The sequence below is a fragment of the Helianthus annuus genome, chromosome 5 (genome assembly GCF_002127325.2).
Source record: "Helianthus annuus cultivar XRQ/B chromosome 5, HanXRQr2.0-SUNRISE, whole genome shotgun sequence".
Classification (NCBI taxonomy): domain Eukaryota; kingdom Viridiplantae; phylum Streptophyta; class Magnoliopsida; order Asterales; family Asteraceae; genus Helianthus; species Helianthus annuus.
In genome coordinates, this window is record NC_035437.2 from 168,769,222 (window position 1) to 168,786,633 (window position 17,412).

General features: G+C 36.3%; 1 long non-coding RNA gene and 1 pseudogene across 1 annotated transcript; one reads left to right on the top strand and one right to left on the bottom strand.

Annotated features, from left to right (window-relative positions):
- The first annotated feature begins 107 nt into the window (after nt 1–107).
- Nucleotides 108–10,022, top strand: LOC110943999 (annotated as a pseudogene).
- LOC118492399 lies at nt 1,999–4,508 on the bottom strand. The gene is made up of 3 exons (XR_004893576.1): nt 2,756–4,508; nt 2,409–2,634; nt 1,999–2,092 (listed from the first exon to the last, which is right to left on the bottom strand). It is a non-coding gene; the product is annotated as an uncharacterized LOC118492399 (long non-coding RNA).
- Nucleotides 10,023–17,412: the final 7,390 nt, after the last annotated feature.

Sequence of the window (17,412 nt, forward strand, 5' to 3'; positions counted from 1 at the left end):
CATACAAGTTAAACTCAGACCCTAACATCTTTTTCAGCAGATTTTGAGTGAGCGAACAATGTTGTTTTTCAACTACCATATTGATCAAATTATCTTATGTTGTTTATATGGAGTTGCAGGTTTGGTATCACACACATGTCACAACTCAGTGCCAACATTTAGTTGTTAGTTATTACTGATCAAGTTTTATGCATGTGTTTATTTGACAAAAGATTAGGGAGAGACAATGTTTTTAGCATTGAGCAAAGACGGAGGGAAGGTTTTCAGCAACATGGTTGTGGGTTACAACTATGTTGATTCAGAAACCAAGTATGGCATTGTTGTTGGAATCATTCCTGGGAGTTTTGTATACATTTACCTAACAGTGAAACCTTCCAATTATGAAGTTATGATTTTGTTTTGGGTGACCATTATTTTATAACATTGTGAATCTTTGTTTGGAAATTCACTATTATGATTAAATTATTCATAGGGTTTGTTATAGAGACAATAGCAGAGTTAGCAACATTGCTTTCTCTTATTACTTCAAGAAGGATAGTTGAAGCTATGGGTTCATGCGAGCAGGTTTATATGATTGATGGCTTCCTTATCTGTAAGATTTTATACGTATTTTTTTTAACAAAATATATTCTTTATCAGATATCTAAGAAATTTCATTGTTTAGGTTTGTGGGGAATTTGCTTAAAGGGCAAACTGATGGTGTGATTAGAGCAGGTCGTATTGGATTTGCTTACTCTGCATGGTATGTTTTGTAGCTCATTATCCTCGAACTCTAAATTTAAGTGTTTTGTAAGTCAGTTGCAGTTTAAATGCTGTTAAATCATGGTTATCAGATTAAAGGGTTCCAAATGAATCTAATCTACTACAATCTCTACTGAGCAACGTGTCTAGAGAAGTTTGTTTCAGGCATGTGTTGCTTCATGAGGTACATCTTTTTTTTAATAATAGTTTGTCGATTTATTTGCAAAATGATCATTTACATATATGAACTAACTAGTCTAAGATCCCGCGAGTTTCGCGGGTGGGTTAACACAAAATATAATATCTACCGGCATTAAAGCCCATGTAGATCATCACTTTTGTTCTAGGCCTTTCCATACATAGGCTTCATGTCTACGGGGAGAAACATGTCCCAAACAGACAATACACGACCCTAACCGGTACAAACCCATTCCCTCTCCAAAAACCTATTACATACCAGCAAACCTTTAATAGATCAACGAAAGGTCATGGTTTTCATCTTTTGATTTACATCAAGTTTATATAAACTTCACTATCTAAATTCTTATTTAAATTCATATTTATTCATATAAAACTTTACCTACATATGTTTAAACCCGAACATGTCTTTTTAATAAACAAATTAGAGCAATTTTTAATGTATCAGTAAACAACACAAATAGTACAATGATTTCTAAGTTCAACTCTTACCAGCAAGAAGTAGCTTTATCCAATCACTTGTTCGACATAGATATAATGTGTATCTTGTATATATTTATACGGGTGCTTCTACAATTAAAATAATGAAAGCATAAATCAACATAAAAGAATTATGTGAAATATTAATTGATTTGCGAAAATAATCATAAAAAAATGCAGGTAACTAATTGAATATAATTCAACACATTCTTGAATATAATCTATTCCTTGTCGATTTATTCCGAGACTTCTTCTTTTGGCCAAAATAGGGATCCCACAAATATTAAATTAAGGATATTTAGGCAACATCCATGGATTGTTTTTTTAATATAATTATGTTATTTTGTTATAGATTTATTATGTTTATAATCTAAAAATAAAATTAAATTAAAATAACTGATTGATTAATTAGCGTGATAACCCATACCCATTTGACCCGTTATAAAAGAAAAAGTATCACGCTTTCAGGTATATTATTCAAGTTACCTTGCATTTCAATTGGTTGAAGTGGCAAGGAGGATCCACTAATCCATCATACTACTATTGATGTGTGTACTTATATTGAAATACGACAGTTACCTGATGCTTTAGCCTAGTTGGTGATTTCAGCTCTAGTAGTATGATCAGTGGATCATTGTCATCTGCTTCATCTGAGGGCGGAAGTGCTTTCAACCTGACAGGAAAGGAAACGGTTAAAGGAGTGCATAAATCCTATTGAAACCCTTGATTAAAAATGTTGGATAAGAATTATAACAGTACCTCGAACGCTAATTAGTTATGCAAGTAAAAAATGAATAAAATGGCGTTTGTTGAATGGCTTTACCTAACACGTTTGGACCAGCACTAAAATCACCCATTTTGACACAAACCACTTGCCAAAACAATATTTTGCAACCTCAAATGCATATTTTTAGGTAAAGCAAAAGAAAAAAAAAAACAAAACATTTACAGCACAATTTAATTACACCAAAAATTACTAAATAACTTACAGATTTAGTTTTGATTACGAGTGTTAATGCAGCTTAGCCACCTAAACTTCAAAGTCTCATTGTTATCAGGACTTGATTGATATGGTTGTCTTCTTGAGACCAAAAAGAAAGTTTTTTTTCCAGATATATGCCTAATCGACCCAGTAAAGTAAACGGGTCAAAATTGTCATCGAAGGATGACCATCCTTCAGTCAACTCTTGGAGGTTTCTGCATGCCCACCAGTCCCTGCCATATTTCACCAACAAAAAAATAATAAGAAAATTATTGCCACATAGCATATTAAATTAACTTTCAAGTATCATTGAATTATGTAACAAAATTATGAACAATGTAGTAGAAAACGTACCGTAAGAACGAACCCCAAGTTGGCTACAAGATCCCATACATGAGTAGTTTTAGGCCCTACGTGACTTTTCAGAAATGCTTGTAAGGTATCCATATCAGTGGCGGACATATAGTGTTAATAGGGGTAGCACGGGCTACCCCTCAACCCCGTCTCCGTAGTGTAAAAATACCCCTTAACTTCATTTCCGTAGTGTAAAAATACCCATCAACTCTGTCTCTGTTATATAAAGGATACCCCTGATCCTAAAAAAAATTAAGACACCCCTAACTTTTGGGGCTAGTTCCGTCACTGATCAATATATTGTCTTCTTGCGTAAAGACATCTATAACAAACAATTTATAAATAGTCTTTTAGATGTAATAACTGGTGATGAAATCAGATGTGGTAAGTAACATAAAAAAGAGATAAAAAAATAAATAAAAATGCCCTTGAACATGACCAAAAAAATTTACAACTTTATGTAATTTCACATAGTCGTTCATATAAAAGGTAAAAAGTTTATACTTGTTCAATATATTAATCTTTTACAACTAAAAAAGAGCATATAAGACCTATGAAGTTAGATAATTATCTTTTTACCATCTTCCAATTCTATTTTGTTCAAGTTACAATGCCTAACTTAACCTTACTTTACATGGTAGAACAATCAATTCGGTCACCCATTTGTTTGATTCTCGGCATACAATTCTAACCATAAGCCATGGGGACAATTCTTACAGATGTGATCATATAAAACTACTTGAGGACTTCAAAAAGATGAAAAAAAGAACATTCTTCCTAGTTTCACATGTCAAATCATTCACTGCTAACATGTCCTTTTGAAATGTTAACATGTTGAATTGTGGAAAATGCAGGCTAATATAATAAGTAGTGCAAAAAGGAAAGTGGTGTCCTTTTATGACTTATGGTTTATAATAAATATTATCCAAGCATCATTGCATATCTACAGCCAAAGCACACCGGTTTTAAATTGATTTCATTAGCAGAAAAGGATCCAAGCATCACTGCATATCTACCCGAAGAAATCAATAAAACTGTTTTTAGCATGCAGTCATTAAACATATGAGGATATGTGTTGTACTATTTTAAAATGATACTACACAAGAATACGAAGAATGAAGCAAGCTAATTACATCAGCATGACATCATCAACACTTGACGCTATTAGTCCCATAATCTTGTTTTACGACAGATAAACGGATAAAATCAACAGATTCTCGTAGTAAATTTCAGCCCAAAACAAAACCCGGAGCGCATAAGTGGTGAAAAATGTAAGACTTAGCACATGAAGCAAGATATGTTGATACAATCGGCTAATTAACCAAACAGAGAATTAACAAACATTCTAACCTCATGTTTCAAGTCTTGAATATCGTGACCAAAAACAAAAATCAAACATCTAGCGGCAACAGTAACACATCAAAATCAGTAAACATCAGACAAAATATGTTTCACAAATTATATATTGTTTATCACAAAAAATCAGCGAGAAGACGAAAATACAAACCTGCATTGACCAAAAAATTAAGAAAATGGAACACCTTTTGTGTGGTCTAACCATATTCCGGCACTCTTTGTTGTATCCGAATCAAGTGACCTGTTTAAGAAGTATGGTATGATTAGGAATTCATTTTTTTGCTCAAATTTAATACCTTCCCTATCGAACCGAACCGATTACACCCGAGGAACTCCTCAATAACTTCGATATCGACCTAATCTTCACCACTTTATCCTAAACCATTCAAAACAAAGCCTAATAAGCACAATTACATTAGCACAAAAAAACAACAAATCAGACACTTAATTCACAATACAGACATTAACCCATCTAAAAACAGTCAAAAACACTTCAAACTATATAAATTAAAAAAAAACCAAGATAAAATCCAACATCCCTTTAACATAAGCAAATTATACAGAAGTGTGTATAAACATCAGCTCTCATAATATGTTACCTCAAAAAGAACACTCCTGAAAGATCAAACCAACCCTAACTAATAAACAAAATACCAAAAGGGTTAATAGATACCAATCGATTGTAGAGCCTAAATCGTAGAAACATAACGAAAACAATGGAAAAGAAAAGGAAACCCCAATTTGATAAAACAACACTCAGTAAAATGTAATAAAGACTAAATAAAGCTTTCAACTTTAATTTTCTAGATTTATTTATTTTCAACTCTAAGCATCACAAGCTCTGGGATCCAAAGTGTGTGTAACATACCATAGAGTTTAAAGAAAGAAGCAAATACATGCCACGTGTAACATCAAATCAAACACAATTCAAGATTTCAGACGCAGGGTCAAGATTTCAAACAATAAAAAGATGAGCATATATATAAAAAACATCAAACACAATTCAAGATTCAGATTTTCGACGGAATAACAGTTGTTTAAAAACCTTAAAGAATGAACATATATGAATGATAACTAAATTAAAGATTGAGAAAAGAACATACATTTTGGTCAGTTGCTTTAGATTGAAATCTAGGGTTTGTGAATGGATCAGAGATAGATAAGAATCATGTGGAAACAACAACAACAATCGCGAATCAACCGGATTGAAACACAATCGGTGATATTTATACCTGATTCAAGCTATATTCAGCATCTTTGCATTCACCATGATTGGGACTCTGTTACTCGCAGAACAACGATGTTTGAAAGATCCATCATTCCATTAGAATGAATCAGTAGTCCTTGAAGAACTGGTGTGAATTCCTTTAGGGTTTACATAGGATGATGAAGGAGGAAGAAAAGAAACTCCGTTGATAATGATATTACGATGATGAAGAGGGAAGAAAAGGAAACCCTGATTTGATAGTAAGGAGAGAAGAACAATAACGCTTGAATGAATGAGAAGCTTGTGATGAAAGGCATAACATATGTGGTTTTAGCGCTCATTCTTTTTCATCCGGGAGTATTAGAATGCCACGTGACAAGTAATGGTTTAAGCAAATGCCAAGTGGCAAGATCAAACCAACCCTAACTAATAAACAAAATACCAAAAGGGTTAATACATACCAATCGATTGTAGAGCCTAAATCGTAGAAACAAAACGGAAACAATGGAAAAGAAAAGGAAACCCCAATTTGATAAAACAACACTCAGTAAAATGTAATAAAGACTAAATAAAGCTTTCAACTTTAATTTTCTAGATTTATTTATTTTCAACTCTAAGCATCACAAGCTGATATATGCTGGGATCCAAAGTGTGTGTAACATACCATAGAGTTTAAAGAAAGAAGCAAATACATGCCACGTGTAACATCAAATCAAACACAATTCAAGATTTCAGACGCAGGGTCAAGATTTCAAACAATAAAAAGATGAGCATATATATAAAAAAACATCAAACACAATTCAAGATTCAGATTTTCGACGGAATAACAGTTGTTTAAAAACCTTAAAATATGAACATATATGAATGATAACTAAATTAAAGATTGAGAAAAGAACATACATTTTGGTCAGTTGCTTTAGATTGAAATCTAGGGTTTGTGAATGGATCAGAGATAGATAAGAATCATGTGGAAACAACAACAACAATCGCGAATCAACCGGATTGAAACACAATCGGTGATATTTATACCTGATTCAAGCTATCTTCAGCATCTTTGCATTCACCATGATTGGGACTCTGTTACTCGCAGAACAACGATGTTTGAAAGATCCATCATTCCATTAGAATGAATCAGTAGTCCTTGAAGAACTGGTGTGAATTCCTTTAGGGTTTACATAGGATGATGAAGGAGGAAGAAAAGAAACTCCGTTGATAATGATATTACGATGATGAAGAGGGAAGAAAAGGAAACCCTGATTTGATAGTAAGGAGAGAAGAACAATAACGCTTGAATGAATGAGAAGCTTGTGAAGAAAGGCATAACATATGTGGTTTTAGCGCTCATTCTTTTTCATCCGGGAGTATTAGAATGCCACGTGGCAAGTGATGGTTTAAGCAAATGCCAAGTGGCCTAAGATTGTTTTGTTTTATTATAAGGTATAGATATAGATATTTAATTACCAATTTGCAGCTTATGGACAATTCTTGAAAGCCAGTGGTTAATAACCTGTTACCTGGAAACGAGCATCATCAATGGATGAGGTTCTTTAAAAAACCGACACGGTAAGAATTTATTTTGTCTTCAAAACTCTTTTTTTATTTTTGAGTAAACTTTTGTTTTGCTCCCTGTGGTTTGGTTACTTTAACGGTTTTGCCCCAAACCTTTAAAAATAGCCATTTTCCTCCAATAGTTTGCTATGGTTTTTCCATTTTGCTCTCAAACCTTTAAAAATAACCATTGCAGGGAGCAAAATGGAAAAACAGACAATTTGGATGGAGTTAGAGGCGGGGAGCAAAATGGAAAAACCATAGCAAACTATTGGAGGAAAATGGCTATTTTTAAAGGTTTGAGGCAAAACCGTTAAAGTGACCAAACCACAGGGAGCAAAACGGAAGTTTACTCTTTATTTTATTTTAATATATTATTTGTTCGATGTTTAAATTTTTATGATGATATCATATAGATAAGTCTACATTCAATGTTAGACAAGACATCTTATTATCTGATCAACAAAGGAAGACTTTCAAAGATGAAGGTAGACTTACATTTTGAGATGTTTAAACCACTCTTAAAATCCTTGATTATAGCCTTTTTTATCTTTGTTATTTTATCATTTTGTTCGACTCTTCTTATTCACTTTTGGCATTGGTAAACCAGAAAAATAATCTGAACCTAGCTTGGATTGGGACCCGTTTACTGTGAAGGATACATTAGCAAAATAGGTAACACGTAGTGTTTACACTAAGGGGACTAGGGGTGGAATCACTAGTGATGGATTCCATCACTCCCACTATCCAATCAGGAAATGCCATGTCATCAACCATATTTCCATCACTAGTGATAGAAATGGACTAGGGGTGGAATCACTAGTGATGGGTATTCCAATATACAAGTATTAATGCACAATGTACAAGTCATACCCTATAAAACTCAAAAGTTTCACGCGTGCTGGGTTTAACGCGTTTAAAATTCCACGCGTTATGAATTGTGTGGCGGCGGTGTGCTCTCCGGCCATCACGCGTTAAATTGTCCCATAACGGGACCGCCCCGTCTATCCTAAGAGTGTCCTTTTTGGGTAAAGTTTAAAAACTCTTCTTAGAGTAAACTTCCGTTTTGCTCCCTGTGGTTTGGTCACTTTAACGGTTTTGCCCCAAACCTTTAAAAATAGCCATTTTACTCCCTGATGTTTTGGTTTTGTTGCCAGTTTGCTCCCTGCGGGGAGCAAAATGGAAAAACAATCAATTTGGATGGAGTTAGAGGAGGAGAGCAAACTGGCAAAAAAATCGAAACATCAGGGAGTAAAATGGTTATTTTTAAAGGTTTGGAGCAAAAACGTTAAAGTGACCAAACCACAGGGAGCAAAACGGAAATTTACTCCTCTTCTTATGTAACCTAATTTCTTGGATTCGGCTCAATCGTTTTAGTAAAAGTTTGGGCTGGTTTACTATATAGGCAAAATAGAGTTAGCGATTACTATATCTTTATACTATTTTTTTATTTTTAGTTTATTTCTACATGGTCATATTCTTCACTCATAAGTCGAAAATTAGGACTATTAAAGTTTTTTTTAACTAATGAAAGGTCGAATTGGGGTGCACATAAAATTTAGTCGTAAGAAGTATTTTGCATACGTTATTTAAAAAAATTGCAATTTCTTTTGTATTTCTTTTATTTATACTTATGACATATGGCCGATCAGATTTTCATATAAGTTAAAATTCTAGATTTATGTAATTGTATGAGAATTCAAACTTTTACCTATATTGTTTTGTTTCAATTGCGTTTTTAAATAAAATGTTTAATTGACCTATATACATACATTGCCATCTTTGTGGTTGATTAAGGGATTAATACCCTCACATGATACGTTCACCATTTAAGTAATTTACGAAATTATTTATAACTTAAATTTCTATGCGGCAAATACCTATTGAATTAAGTAAAATCTTGATTTCCTCATAAAAATTTACTTAGAATATGGCAGCAAAATATATATATTTTTTTTTCTAACTTAGGTTCACAACGCAAGACACCAACAATAGGTTGTCAATCATTTTATTAAGGCAAATTGGAAAATAATAATCCCATCTTTCTGAAATTGGCCGATAATAATCCCAAGTCAGTTATTAGCCAATAATAATCTGACCTCGTCCAATTTTTTTGTAAAATAGTCCGCCGTTAAAATAACTTAACGAAGTTAAGTGTTTTCCGAATTACAAACCGATGTTTTAGGGTTTTTGATCAGAACGAGGATACGAGTCGATTAATGTAAAACTTATCTCGAAATACTGTCCCCAACCCACGAAAACGGTGCTTCAATTCGGGTGTTTAACTTCCAATTAACAAAATTCAAGCCATTTCGAACACAATTTCGAGGTAAGTTTTACATCAATTGACTCGTATCCTCGTTCTGATCAAAAGCCCTAAAACATCGGTTTGTAATTCGGAAAAACACTTAACTCCGTTAAGCTTATTTTAACGGCAGACTATTTTACAAAAAAATTGGACGATGTCGGATTATTATTGGCTAATAACTGACTTGGGATTATTATTGGCCAATTTCAGAAAGATGGGATTATTATTTTCCAATTTGCCTTTTATTAAGTTATATATTTATTTTTGATATGTGTTTCATGCATACGGTAAGTATGAAATAAAATCCAATGGGTACGTTCACATATACAATATCAAAAGAATTATATTAATTTTATAGAATCGGTCATGAAATCATTCTAATTTGATTCTATTTTTTTATCATCTTAAAACAAATGATATTAAACTTGTCTTATTTGAAGTAGTGTAGGTATCTTAACTATAACCTTTAGTCGAGTAATACTGAGTTATAGATCACATAAACTTTGTTCGCCGGAACAACCGGAACAAAATTATAGTACATATATTCCCGAATGGGATTCGACTTGGTACCTTAATTGCAAAGTGAAGCTGATTCTGAACACATGATGATGTTATGAATACGACAAAGAAACAAGTGATAAACAAAACTGGTTCAATATCAGCGGTGTGGTGTCGAAGGGTGCGTCGCGGTGGGAACGAACTTGTTCGTGAGTCGGTAGCAATGACAGTGGGTGTTGTGGCGATTATAGGAGGTTGTCGGAGATGGTGAGCGCCACCATCAATCGTGTAGAGAAGTGAGGGTGGGCATCGGAATGGTCATGGTGGGTGGAGTAATCATCGGAACTTAGCCGGAGATGGGATGCTTTCTCCAACTCTCGTGACTCTCTCTCTCTTTAAAAAATTAGTGTGCGAATGTTGAGTGATTTTGGACATAGGCTAAAAGCATTATTAGTTTCCATACCAATTAATAATCATTAAAGTATATGTCGCTTTGTAATTACTGTTTTGCTCAGCTTTATCTGTTAAGTCTGTAAGACGTCCCATCTTTCAAGTTTGACGTTTTATATTTAATGACGTTTTGTAAGCCAAGATGATAAAATACACTAAGTAACACACAGAAAAAACTATGCAGGAAAAATATTTTTTATTGTCTGGCGTTTTGTATTTAGTTGGCGTTTTATGTAAGAAATGTTTACCACTTTTACCCTTAATGAAGCACGTTCCAAGTAATAAAATTGATATTATTTACGAAAACGTCACCGCGCCAATGTAGTCCATAGATTGTTTTGATCTGGCGAGCGTTTTCACCGTTCTCACACTTTTCACCATTTTCCCTAAATCCTGACCTTATATATGTGTGTGTGTCACCTAAACTCACCTTCTACTTTCTTGATCTTCAAGCCTGAGTCAATCTTTCCCTTCTTCGTTTTCCCCAAGTTTTCTTCTCCAAGCTCAAATCCATCTGGATCCGGCTTCTCCAGCGATCTTGTCCATCTCCCAAGTAGGAGTCTTTAACATGATCGGAGCATACTGCCACCTGAAGTTCAGGATTCTTAATCTGGCTCTTGCTCGTCATGGGTTTGGCCTTATAAAGTAAGTACTCAACTCACTTTTGATAGTCCTACATACAAACAAATGTAAATTATTATATATACTTTATATATGAATTAAAGATGATTAAAAGAGTATTCCTATTATATTTTTTGTATATCTTACTCAAGATTTAGTTTGCACATGTTGATATAGACAACTTTGTCATAATCTTCTTTAAATATCTTATCATGCAAATTGTGTAAATCTGTTTCAAATAAGAATTTTGCCCCAAGAGCTTTAAGCCTCTTAAAGCGGTGACCACCACTAGCTTGTTGGAAACTCTCCCTGTCGCTCTCGCCCTTGGCTGTCTCGCCCTCGACCTTGTCTTTGTCTTTTCCCTTGGCCTTGGCTGCTTCGCCCTCGCCTTTACCCTTTCCCATGTTCTTGTTCGTGCCCTTTCCTTTCCCCTTCCCCTTGGCTGCCTCGCCCTCGCTCTCAACCTTGATGTGGGTAGGGTTTGTTACGGTAATATTCTTCCCACACTTTAGTTTCGTAGCTAGTAAATGAGCAAACAGCAAGTTATCATAGTGCACCACGAGAATCCGGTCCTTATGTGGCTGACGAACTTTTGATAACATCTTTGGTCCTGAAAAACAAAACAATTCAGCCTTTCATCATCCAGCAAAGAGATAATAGTGTTTCTTTTTGCAACTTTTATGTGACGCGAAACATGGTTATAAAGATCAATTATAGTTTTGTATACGTGACGCATAATGTATTAAAGAAGTTGTTTCTAACAATGATCACTCTTTGCAAGTGACATGGATGTTGATAATTACTTTATGGATGCTAATGACCCAAATGATAGCAGTAATGAGGTACACATATCGCTTGTTTTCGACATTGGTATGGTTCGGTTGGATTCAATGGTCTAGAGGTCCCTTTTGATTATAAGATACAACAGTATAAGTGGATCTAAACTCGAAACTCTCTAAACTGAGGATTGCCAACATAGTATGGAATAAGTGTAAGTGGCAAAATGTGCGGGTCAGATTATGGGTCAACTCTATTTATCCGTTTGTTGGTTGAAATCATCTAAATTTCTTCAGGAAATCTACAAAATTGCCGCTGTTAAAAACATTAACCAAGAGGCCAAGATAAGGGAATAGGGGAAAAGAGGAACATGGTGGTGGATCGTTATCGGGTGCCCTAGAGTGGAAGATAAGATGGTACAAAATTCCCCAATCAACAGTGGAGGTGAACGAATACAATCAGATTGCAGGGGGCGCAGCGCAGCGCAGACCGAAGATCGGTGGATTTGGAAGAAAGATCATGAGGGATATGACTTGTCACTTACTATGGCCACGTTATTCTCAAAGCCTATTCTCGTACATCTACAAACTGATAGCAATTGATTGAGTTACATTTGAAATTTGGATTTAGAATTGTACGTGGTGAGTAAAGATTCCGAGAAGATCACTCGGCTCACCGATAATGTGTACCTTTTATCGCTCTGGATCGGTATATTTCTCATCTCTTTTTTGAGCATATATGGATACTGATTGTTTGAATTGATAGTTAAGAGTAGTTGTAAGTTTTAATGCTATGCAATTCATTCAACTTTCCAATGTGCATAGCGGTGCACATGTAGATGATTCTTATCAACACCAATTACCAAATTTTACAAGAATCATTTAGACTTTTCAAGTTAAAAAATGTATAAAATTTTATTAGAAATACATACTTGAAAAAAGAATAGTAAGACAAAATAACCTGAAGTTAAAACTGTAAATGGAAAAAAAAAATATAAACTAAGAAAGTATTATGTAATAAAATAGAGATAAAGAAGAGGATGTAGGTAGAGGTGTATAAAGAACCGGTTTTAGAACCATAACCGGAATAAATAGAGATAAAGAAGAGGATGTAGGTAGAGGTGTACAAAAAACCGGTTTTAGAACCATAACCGGAAAAAAGCCGAAACCGGTTTTAAAACCTAACCAAACCGGCGATTTATGACCGGTTACTGTTTTGGGTTTGGAAAACCAGTTAATAACCGAAACCGGGTTTTTTTTTTTTGGCAAAAACCGGTTAAAAACCGATCCCAACCAGTTAGACCGGTTACTGTTTTGGGTTTGAAAAAACGGTTAATAACCAAAACCGATTATAAAAAAAAAAAAACAGTTTCTGTTTTGGATTAAAAAAACCGGTTCGGGTTTGAGCAAAATCAGCTGATCTATTGTAAAGTGGTTCAGTCAAATAGAAGAAACAAGTGACGTAGTCGGTTTTGAGCAAGACCAGTTAATCTGTCTTTTAACTATGATATTTAAAATTAATCTCACAGTTATGTTCTAGGTTGTTGGTGTATGAACAAAGACTCATTGAACTAAATAGTTATCACTAATGGATAGATAGTGTAAGATTATGTATAACAATAGTTGATTGGGAAAAAAGTTACATATGAGGGTCAGAGGGGCACTCCTCTCTTAGGGGAGTGACCTCTCTTACTCACGGCCAATCAGCACGCGCCATGTCAACTCTCCTCACACCCTCAATTTAATGGCGGCACTCCTCTCTTAGGGGACTTGTTTTTTATATTTTTTTAATTAAGAAAATATTTTTATAAAAAGTAAAACATAATTTCATAAAATAAAGGAAAATTGGTATTTAATAAACCAATCTTTGCCCAGTTGGTAAATAATAATCCAACCTACAGAATTGGTATATAATAATCTTACCTATCAATATGTTGGTACTCAATGAACCTCCGTTAGTTTTTTTTAACTGAAGTTAGTTTTTAAGTTTTATTTATTACACAAACAGTCCCTGTAGTTGTAATTTACTAGTTTTAACTATGAGTTAATAGCCAAAATGGTCCCTGAGGTTAATAGCCACCACCACCGCCACCACCACCACCGCCACAGCACCGCCACCACCGCACCGCCACCACCACCACCACCATCGCCACAACACCTCCACCACCGTAACCATCGCCACATCACCACCACCACCACCGCACCGCCACCACAACCACCATCGTCGCTAGAGCTGTTGGATCTGTGATGTTTTTGGTCAGTCATCGTCTGTTGCTGCATCTGAATTCAAACCCCTTAGGCGTCGATGATCAAAGACAGAGATGGTGGTGGTGGTGGTGGCGGTGCGGTGGTGGTGGTGGTGGCGGTGCGGTGGTGGTGGTGGCGGTGCCGTGGCGATGGTGGTGGTGGTGGTGGTGGCGGCGATGGTGGTGGTGGTGGTGGCGGTGCGGTGGTGGTGGTGGTGGTGGCGGTGGTGGTGGTGGTGGTGATGGTGGTGGTGGCGGTGCTATGGCGGTGGTGGTCGTGGCGGTGGTGGTGGCGGCGGTGGTGGTGGTGGTGGTGGCGGTGGCGGTGCTGTGGCTATTAACCTCAGGGACCATTTTGGCTATTAACTCATAGTTAAAACTAGTAAATTACAACTACAGGGACTGTTTGTGTAATAAATAAAACTTAAAAACTAACTTCAGTTAAAAAAAACTAACGGAGGTTCATTGAGTACCAACATATTGATAGGTAGGATTATTATATACCAATTCTGTAGGTTGGATTATTATTTACCAACTGGGCAAAGGTTGGTTTATTAAATACCAATTTTCCTAAAAAATAAAAAAACTACATTTCATTTAATAAAATAAAAATTACATCGCAATACTACATAAAAGTTTTAGAAATTGCATGGCCACCCATACTTGTTAGCGATCTCGCGCTTTCGGGCGAGGATGATCGACAACATTTCCGGCGGAGCATCGTCGTGCGGCTTGAGGAATGTTTTCATATCTCGATCGTACGCGTAGTTTCTCATCGTCTCGCGTTGTTCCGTTATGAGCTCGCGAGCCTCCGACTCTCTTTTCTTCCTCAATTCAATCGCCTCCAATTCAATCGCGTGCTTCACTTCTTTCATGGCGGTGTACTCTTTGAATTGTGCCGCCGACTCGGCCGAGCCCTCGGACGATGTCACTTGACGCTTCTCTCGCCGTTGTGTTCTTTGTGGCGAGGGGTCTTCGTTCATATCGGGTATGGAAGGGTCCATGTCAACGGGCTTTCTTTTTTGTGTCGAACCTTCCCCTTCCTCACCCAACAATGGGACTTGGGCCCATTTGTCGTGTTTTCGAACGGCCTCCCATGCCTCGACATGTTGAAAACCGCTCGGATATCTCTCTTGAAAATCCTTTAAAGCGATTTTCATCACGTTGAGATCGCTACACCCGCTTTCTCTTGTGCGATCCTACATATTATAAAATAACAAGTGTTAAAAAATATACAACGTTAAAAATATAATTTTTACAACGTTAAAAAATATAATTTTTACCGCTTGTTGGTATAAGCCGTTGAAAAAGTTTATTTTCGTCATCATCGGGTTCCATTTAGACCGTACTTGATGCACGGTCCGGTTACTTCCGCCAACGGTGGCGTTATAATGATCTAAAATCCTACGCCAAAAACCATCGCGGGTTTGTTGATTGCCCTTCTTTTTGTTGGTAGAGCAATGTACCCACGCCTTCGCCAACGCCTCTTCTTGGTATTTTGTCCAAGATTGGCGCTCCATTTTTGCCTTTTTACCCCGAGCGTCATCTACTTCGTTGTCGGCGTCTTCATTCACATTGTATTCATCGTCGCCGGTGTCATCTTCATAGTCGCCCAAATTTTGAGTTTTGGGCACTACTTCGTCGTCCTCGTTAATAGGTAGAGGACGTTCAACATTTTCTCGTAGAGATGGAACTTGTGGGGAACGAAAACCATACGGGTCGAAGGCGGGGGATTGAGGATCCATTGATAACAAATTTTGAAAATAGCCGAAAGGGGGTTGTGGTTGGGTGTTGTAAAAGGAGGGGTGTGAAGGTTGTTGGTAAAAAAACGGGGGTTGTGAAGTATATCCGAAAGGGGGTTGTGGTTGTGCACTTGCACCGCTCGAACCACCACGAGACGGTTGCGAGCCGCGTCCCTTAGAGCCGACGGACTTTTTCTTGGCTTCGCGGGGTTGGTTCTCCATTGCTCGGTTTGGCTTTGTGTTGTATTTGAAAGATTTTTAGAGTAAGATTGAGAATGGGTATGGTAAAAAATTAGATTTAAGTTGGTTATTTATATTGGTTAAAATTGAATTTTTTTTTAAATAAATCCGACCGTTGCCAACGTTTAAAATTTGATTTCTTGTGCGGTGAACACACACCGCTCCCCCACCCCGCTTCCCCTCCCCGAATTGGTGGCGGCGGTGTTCCCGCTCGTGAACTTCAATCACCGCACGCCTCCCCGCTAAGTGCCCCGTTCACTCTGACAACCTCGTACAATTTGTTTTTCACCTTTTTTAACATTTTGTTTTGTAGTACTGTTTATACAATGTGAAAATAATGTTAAACTTGAAGTTGGGTATTACTTGGTTCAAGAAGAATGGTGAAACGATATAAAAATGGTCATGTTTACTTTTTATGTGTTTATTTTGATGACAAGTGCTCGAGAGGTTGTAAGAGTTAGCAGGCAATTTAAGCCAGATGATTTACTTCACTAGCAACAAGTACTCGACTGGCGTTGCATTCAGCGGCCGATCAAACTCGTAAGATTCTGTTTCAATCTCGATTTATCAAATCATACTTGTTAAATGTTTCTGATTATTTTCAGTTTATAACAGGGGGCAATGTCAAGAAAATTAGGTATCATTGTTGTACTACTAGCAGTAGCGTCGATCTGTGAACCTGTGGCGATATTTGACCTGATATCTGAATCTCACCGCTCCGCTGCATTACAGATGTTTTCTCGATCGTTTTCGAGGTTCGTTTTAACTCCCTGATCAAGTGTCTGGCATCACTTATTACACACACTCTGGATACATTAGACTAGATTTCACCCAATCTTAAAAGTCTATCTTATTGTTTCTATAGGGAACTGGTTACTTTTCAAAATACCATTCTCATTGTTTTTTCACATTATGCTTTTCATCTTAGAAGAAGCTCATGAAGCATTAAGGACAAAGGCTGATGTGTATAATGCTTTTCACAAAGTGCACCCGTCGTTGTTGTATCTCACCAGGTCAGACCATACAACGACATAATTTACCTCCACAATTGAGTACAAGAACCTAAAAAGGAATGGGTCAAATGGGTTTGTAAAGTGTATTTTAATACATATTTTGGTATTAATATAATTTTTGAAATTATTTTTTAGGGCTTTAATTATCTTAAAAAGCAAACCCCCTACACGAGGCTCGGGTATGCACGACTGCACGGGGTCCACACAGGCCAAAGTTGCCCCGGCACCCTCTTCATTAACATCTTTAAAGTAATTGGAAATAAGGACTTTTTAGGATAGACCTGGTCCGACCCGTATGTATCACTTCATTTGTCTTTCCTTTGACATCGACACTTTACCCAACTCATCCATTGAAAGATCTGTTCTATGCAAACATGGGTTCTAATGGATTGTGCATTGCAGGCTGTTCTAAAAGCTTTATGTGCTTATTATTTTGCTGATACACCATTGAAAGAAATTCCACACATAGGTAACTAGCAAATTAGATCAATGATTTCAGATTTGTAACCTTAGAAAACACCATTAATGTGTTTTATTGTCAGTTTGTGGACTGATTTTGACATGTTTATGGTTACTAATATATACATCATAAATGAATCTGGTATTAGTTGGCTCACCAACCGCAATACGCGGGCATTCCTACTTGTATTAA